At 41.9% G+C, this 7,968-nt stretch overlaps 1 long non-coding RNA gene across 1 annotated transcript; it reads right to left on the bottom strand.

The window, feature by feature from the left end:
* Positions 1-3,352, bottom strand: LOC307046900. The gene is made up of 2 exons (XR_013810278.1): positions 2,611-3,352; positions 1-734 (listed from the first exon to the last, which is right to left on the bottom strand). It is a non-coding gene; the product is annotated as an uncharacterized lncRNA (long non-coding RNA).
* Between the last annotated feature and the right edge of the window lie 4,616 nt (positions 3,353-7,968).

Raw genomic sequence — 7,968 nt, 5'->3', positions numbered from 1 at the left:
TTTTTAAGTTTGACCTCTTCTTCCTTTATTTAAGAAATAGAGATGGAGATAAAGACATATCTTTAAAATACACAGTTCACACACACTGTTGTGTTTTTATACATTATGCAGTATGAGCATCAGGGACAGTGCTGGTAAAACATTTGTAATGAAGCTGGGGGAGGGGAGATATATCCAGACCACGGTTTTAGAAATTAAAGTTGAAAGTAGAAAAAATTGGTGAATTTAAACCAAAAGTTAAAAACAATGCAGAAATTCAGCATTTTATTTTCTCTCCATGATTCCCCCCCATATATTTACTACCTAAATGTTGAAGTATATCCACGTTTTTGGGTGTAAATGTATCTTACTGTACAATAACCTTTTTTATTTGTTTTGAGAATATGCACAACTTTTTTGGGGAAATATGTTGAATATGAGTTTCTTTCTAGTAAATGTACCATCTAAAAGTAAGAACCCCTTAGCCCACTGTCCCCTTCTATCTCATCTACCGTCAAACAGTCCAGGTTTGAGAAGCTGACATGTCCTCCTTCTTCCACCTGGTCTGATTACATACTGCATTACATTACACTAGATGTTTAGGGTGTGTTTCAGGGTCTGAGTTTGGACGTTATCTTGGGGAAGAGTCTGAGAGCGTTCTGCGTGGTGACGTCCATCACCGTCTGCAGAGAGACTCCTTTGACCCGACTGATGAACTCTGCAGAAACCACCACGTTCCTCGGCTCGTTCCTCACCTGAAGACACAAACACTGTTTACACTCATATTGACCTCTGAAATGTCCCAATAGACCAATCAGAATCCAGTATTCAACTAAGACATGCATACATACAGTAATACAGAAGTTAGTTGTAAATATCTGAAAAATGAGTGTGTGTGTGTGTGTGTGTGTGTGTGTGTGTGTGTGTGTGCGTGTGTGTGTGTGTGTGTGTGTGTGTGTGTGTGTGTGTGTGTGTGTGTGTGTGTGTGTGTGTGTGTGTGTGTGTGTGTGTGTGTGTGTGTGTGTGTGTGTGTGTGTGTGTGTGTGTGTGTGTTCAAAGACGCATTTATCTTTTAGTTGTCAGGGTTCAAGCATGTTTTAATAAATCTCTTTACTACTTTTTACTTTGAGAAAATGACTTTGGAAAAATATAATCGTGGACATATCTTTCAAGCTCTGTGGTTTCCATGGTTTCCATATTTGAAAATATATCTGAGATATGAGCAGTGATGGAATGGTGCATTCTGTGGCTAGTTTTCCTGACGGCCGGAAATACTTACTAGTTGTGTTGTCATTGTCTCTGTATTGTATAATTAATTGTATAATTATTCGTTTGTTTTACTTTGATGTGGGCTTATAATTTATTTTTTTCTTTCCGTGTTATGTTTATTCTCATGGCTCTGTTGTTTAATTTATATTGATAAGCATTTTCTTTTTTTTTTTTTATAAATGTTTTTGGTTTCGTCAGTGTGGGCATGTGCGGGGGGAGGGAGGGAGGGGGGAGTGTAGTGAGTGTACTGTGATATTACAATATATGAAATGGCATCGATTATTGTACACTATAATGAAATAAAAAGACTTGTAAAAAATGTATATATATATATATATATATAGATATATAGATATATATATATATATAGATATATATATAGATATATATATAAACTACACTGAACAAAAATATAAATGCAACACTTTTGTTTTTGCTCCCATTTTTCATGAGATGAACTCAAAGATCTAAAACATTTTCTTTATACACAAAATAACCATTTCTCTCAAATATTGTTCACAAATCTGAAAGAATCTGTGACAGTGAGCACTTCTCCTTTGCTGAGATAATCCATCCCACCTCACAGGTGCTGAGTTCATCTCATGAAAAATGGGAGCAAAAACAAAAGTGTTGCATTTATATTTTTGTTCAGTGTAACAAAGGGCTGGCTTATCTAGAGCCAGTTGAGCAGCACTTGAAATGTTTGGCTCTATACTGCAGGGTAGCTGGTGGATTTACTCCAGGTGGAACTTTAAGAGAATAACCCATTTATTTCTGTTAATTTGTGATTATTTTCATAAATTAAAACACTAACACCAGCAGGAGAGGACTGTAAAGTAACTAAAGGTATTAAATAAATGTAGTGGAGTAGAAGTACACAGTAGCATAACATGTAAATATTCAAGTTCAGTGTAAGTACCTCAAAAGTACTTAAGTGCAGGAGTAAATGTACTTAGTTACTTTACACCACTGGGTTTCTCTGACATTAAGTATTCGGTGATAGTCAAAATAATCCGTTCATTGTGCTTTTTCAAATGTATTATTATAATATGAGTTGTGTACTTTCAGGCAATATTCGCAATACAAACAATATCAACACAACATTAGGACATAATACATGTATGGATAGCTGGGATGTAAGGACGGACCCGGGAGCACATCATTAAACAACATCGAAAGAACATGACAGGAAGGTTAACTCTCACAAAACCGACAGAAATAAATGGTATTTAAGCTCAAAGACTCGTAGGGACTAGTTTAGCTTCAGTTAGCATCAAAGCTAACGAAGCATCACAACAAAATATAACAGTTAGCTTAGCAACCAGCTAACTATCCGTACCGACACACACACTCTCCTTTTACCTTTAGTAGAAGCTGCCTCCATGTCCCTCAGGTGTTTTCCTTTATTTTCGGTCGGTTTTAGAGTTAAATAAAGTCGCTGCTCATATGTAAATATTAGCGGCTTCCTCGAGTTTCAAACTCCACATCCTTTCTTGTTCTTCGGGGCGGTTAGGATGCAGTGTAATGGCGCATCACCGCCACCTGTCGGCTCCAGAGGGACATACCCACAGTTCACCTTCTCAATCCCTCACAACAACATCAAATTAATACAAATAAAAATAACACCTCAAATCCTGTACATTTTCTACTTTATTAATGCTATTTTTTTTTTTTTTTTTTAGATGTTTACATTCTGGATTGTTTATTTCTAGTCTTTTAATTTCTCTAATGTGCAATCCCATGTGTTTTTATGCTGCTGCAACGCAAACATTTCCCAGATTGGGATCAATAAAGTACTTCTTACCTTATCTTATCCATCTTTATCTCAAACCCCCCATTAAGAAATATATCAATGTTCTCTAATGCTCAGTTCAGGCCCGGTTCCAGAACAAAATGACTCGGGGTGCCTCTGAGATTACAGGGGGTGCAGAAGTAGTAGGTTTATATGAGAAATAGTGGCCGGCAACAGCAATGAAAATAGCATTGATGTTATGGTCCCCAATGAACAGATTATGGCATTTGTTATCTTTTGAAACCAAGCAAGTGAGAACATGTCAAGTTTGTTAAAGGTCCCATGTCATGCTATCAAGGGGGGGGGGGGGGGGGGCAGGAGCAAGCCGTGTAGGACAGAGAGTGAATACAGTACACATGCTATACAGAGATGCTGGATGAGAAACCAATGTGAGTTTGGAACATTGAACAATGTAAATCTATTCTAGTAGACCTCAACAATGGAACTATGATCAGTAGAAATGGCCACGACATGGGACCTTTAAAAGTGCAATCCTGAAATATGTCATATAGTCCAAAGTGGACTATGGCAAAGAAAAGCCCAAAAGCTTCAAAACTGTACTGATAAAACAATTGAGAACATATTGTATATCAAGGCACATATGATTTGAACCAGCTCATGGTTCGAAATGTCAAACATTGAAAGGCAAAAGTATTATTAAAACCATGTACTACATCATCACCTTGGTCCCATCATATACTCTGGGAAGAGAATATCTACTGTGCTTGAAAACTGGATCACATCATCATGTGAGGTTGACTTTGTGACCTGGAGAACATTTCAGCTGCAACATCAGCTCGTTGATAAGCTTGGGATATGAGATCTTTTTGTAGCCATTCGTGGTGAAGGCATCTGTGCTATTGTATGCATTATTTGACCCAACATTTCTACAGGCATGGCACTATCTCCACATGAATATTCTAGCCCTTGTCTATTTGTATATCACAAGCTGCAAAATGACGCCTTCCCCCACTGTACAGGCGGGCACTTGTTTAGATATACCTGGGCAGGTTCTGTTTTGCAGAGGTCCCCTGGCACCCGCGGGCCTCCGAGAGGTGGCGTTGTTTCGGGCGACAAAGACTGCTGCTCCGGGGGCGGGGAGTCAGGCGGGAGTAAGCTAGTGTCCACAATGGAGGGTAACGTGATGTCCCCATCTGACCTGTTGCTACTGTCTGCAGTAGATGCAGTGGTGCTGGCGTTTAGTGATGTTGCTTTAACCATTTTCGTATATCCGTGATTATCCACACTGTGTCACTGCTGTGGAAGCACTTTGGAAATGATGCTCGCACAGCGGCGCAGGTCACGCGCACCTGACACAATTTTTTTTATATTGTATAATATTTTTCGATCCCTTCTCTTTTTTGAATAGAGGGTGCATAACATTCAACTGAGGGTGCAATGCATGCCTATGCACCCCTGTAGAACCGGGCCTGGCTCAGTACTTTAACTTCCTGTGTTTTTGAGATCAATAAAGTATTTTTTATTGATGTTTGCTTTTCTTAATAGGATTGGAACAGAACTGCGTTGCCAGGCAACAGCACGGTCAACTGCTGTCAATCACTCCTTATCTAGAATGGAACTTTCAGACTGATGACCTCATCTCTTCCTTTGGTCTCTGAGATGGAACCTGATGACCTCATCTCTGGCTTTGGTCTCTGAGATGGAACCTGATGACCTCATCTCTGGCTTTGGTCTCTGAGATGGAACCTGATGACCTCATCTCTGGCTTTGGTCTCTGAGATGGAACCTTCAGACGGATGACCTCAAAGGCTTTGATCTCAGAGTCTGCGAGAGTCAAGAGACAGGTCATCACAGCATGAGCAGCAGAAACAGGGTTTGTTGTCAGTGAACATTAGGATACTTGCACGTATAGTTTAGTCAGGTCATCTTCACAGGTGAACAACACTTAGTCAATTCAGACCTTAAAGTCCAATAAGGACATTTAGCCCCTGTTAGCTAAACAGCAGTTCATTCACAGAGATGGAGGACAACAGAGAGCAGCTGGCGGTCAGTTCTTCAGATGTTCCTCTGAGGAAAGATCAGCGTCCACTGAAACCAAAGGGCTGCAAAGCGCATGATTTTATGATCCAGCTTCTGAAGAAACAGGTTCAGGACGGGAAGCTGGAACTGGAGAGGAGTTTAAGAAGAAAGAAGGAGGAGAAGATGCAGGAGCAGGCCTCTCAGACGGAGGAGGAAGACCTGAAGGAGGAGAAGAGAGTCTTAACCAATGAGGAGCTGAACATGAAATACTTAAAGCTCCTCAAGTGGTGCCAAAAGACCAAAAGAGAGATAGACGCTTTGCTAGAGGAGAACCAGCATCTCATAGAACCTAAAGAACCTTGTGAGGAAGCAAAGGATGGAGAGATAGATGCTTTGCTAAAGGAGAACCAGGATCTCACAGAACCTAAGGAACCTTGTGAGGAAGCAAAGGATGGAGAGATAGAAGCTTTGCTAAAGGAGAACCAGGATCTCACAGAACAGAAGGAACCTTGTGAGGAAGCAAAGGATGGAGAGATAGAGGCTTTGCTAAAGGAGAACCAGGATCTCACAGAACAGAAGGAACCTTGTGAGGAAGCAAAGGATGGAGGAATAGAGGCTTTGCTAAAGGAAAACCAGGATCTCACAGAACAGAAGGAACCTTGTGAGGAAGCAAAGGATGGAGAGATAGAGGCTTTGCTAAAGGAGAACCAGGATCTCACAGAACAGAAGGAACCTTGTGAGGAAGCAAAGGATGGAGAGATAGATGCTTTGCTAAAGGAGAACCAGGATCTCACAGAACAGAAGGAACCTTGTGAGGAAGCAAATGATGGAGAGATAGAGGCTTTGCTAAAGGAGAACCAGGATCTCACAGAACAGAAGGAACCTTGTGAGGAAGCAAAGGATGGAGAGATAGATGCTTTGCTAAAGGAGAACCAGGATCTCACAGAACAGAAGGAACCTTGTGAGGAAGCAAAGGATGGAGAGATAGAGGCTTTGCTAAAGGAGAACCAGGATCTCACAGAACAGAAGGAACCTTGTGAGGAAGCAAAGGATGGAGAGATAGAGGCTTTGCTAAAGGAGAACCAGGATCTCACAGAACAGAAGGAACCTTGTGAGGAAGCAAAGGATGGAGAGATAGAGGCTTTGCTAAAGGAGAACCAGGATCTTAAAGAACAGAAGGAACCTTGTGGAAGCAAAGGATGGAGAGATAGAGGCTTTGCTAAAGGAGAACCAGGATCTCACAGAACACAAGGAACCTTGTGAGGAAGCAAAGGATGGAGAGATAGATGCTTTGCTAAAGGAGAACCAGGATCTCACAGAACAGAAGGAACCTTGTGAGGAAGCAAAGGATGGAGAGATAGAGGCTTTGCTAAAGGAGAACCAGGATCTCACAGAAAAGAAGGAACCTTGTGAGGAAGCAAAGGATGGAGAGATAGAGGCTTTGCTAAAGGAGAACCAGGATCTCACAGAACAGAAGGAACCTTGTGAGGAAGCAAAGGATGGAGAGATAGAGGCTTTGCTAAAGGAGAACCAGGATCTCACAGAACAGAAGGAACCTTGTGAGGAAGCAAAGGATGGAGAGATAGAGGCTTTGCTAAAGGAGAACCAGGATCTCACAGAACAGAAGGAACCTTGTGAGGAAGCAAAGGATGGAGAGATAGAGGCTTTGCTAAAGGAGAACCAGGATCTCACAGAACAGAAGGAACCTTGTGAGGAAGCAAAGGATGGAGAGATAGAGGCTTTGCTAAAGGAGAACCAGGATCTCACAGAACAGAAGGAACCTTGTGAGGAAGCAAAGGATGGAGAGATAGATGCTTTGCTAAAGGAGAACCAGGATCTCACAGAACAGAAGGAACCTTGTGAGGAAGCAAAGGATGGAGAGATAGAGGCTTTGCTAAAGGAGAACCAGGATCTCACAGAACCTAAAGAACCTTGTGAGGAAGCAAAGGATGGAGAGATAGAGGCTTTGCTAGAGGAGAACCAGGATCTCACAGAACAGAAGGAACCTTGTGAGGAAGCAAAGGATGGAGAGATAGAGGCTTTGCTAAAGGAGAACCAGGATCTCACAGAACAGAAGGAACCTTGTGAGGAAGCAAAGGATGGAGAGATAGAGGCTTTGCTAAAGGAGAACCAGGATCTCACAGAACAGAAGGAACCTTGTGAGGAAGCAAAGGATGGAGAGATAGAGGCTTTGCTAAAGGAGAACCAGGATCTCACAGAACAGAAGGAACCTTGTGAGGAAGCAAAGGATGGAGAGATAGACACTTTGCTAAAGGAGAACCAGGATCTCACAGAACAGAAGGAACCTTGTGAGGAAGCAAAGGATGGAGAGATAGAGGCTTTGCTAAAGGAGAACCAGGATCTCACAGAACAGAAGGAACCTTGTGAGGAAGCAAAGGATGGAGAGATAGATGCTCTGCTAAAGGAGAACCAGGATCTCACAGAACAGAAGGAACCTTGTGAGGAAGCAAAGGATGGAGAGATAGAGGCTTTGCTAAAGGAGAACCAGGATCTCACAGAACAGAAGGAACCTTGTGAGGAAGCAAAGGATGGAGAGATAGAGGCTTTGCTAAAGGAGAACCAGGATCTCACAGAACAGAAGGAACCTTGTGAGGAAGCAAAGGATGGAGAGATAGAGGTGTTGCTAAAGGAGAACAAGGATCTCACAGAACCTAAGGAACCTTGTGAGGAAGCAAAAGATGGAGAGATAGAGGCTTTGCTAAAGGAGAACAAGGATCTCACAGAACAGAAGGAACCTTGTGAGGAAGCAAAGGATGGAGAGATAGAGGCTTTGCTAAAGGAGAACCAGGATCTCACAGAACCTAAGGAACCTTGTGAGGAAGCAAAGGATGGAGAGATAGAGGCTTTGCTAAAGGAGAACCAGGATCTCATAGAACAGAAGGAACCTTGTGAGGAAGCAAAGGATGGAGAGATAGAGGCTTTGCTAA

The sequence above is a fragment of the Notothenia rossii genome (assembly GCF_949606895.1).
Source record: "Notothenia rossii genome assembly, chromosome: 7".
Classification (NCBI taxonomy): Eukaryota; Metazoa; Chordata; class Actinopteri; order Perciformes; family Nototheniidae; genus Notothenia; species Notothenia rossii.
Note: the sequence above shows the minus strand (reverse complement) of the source record. Positions and strands in the feature narration are given on the sequence as shown.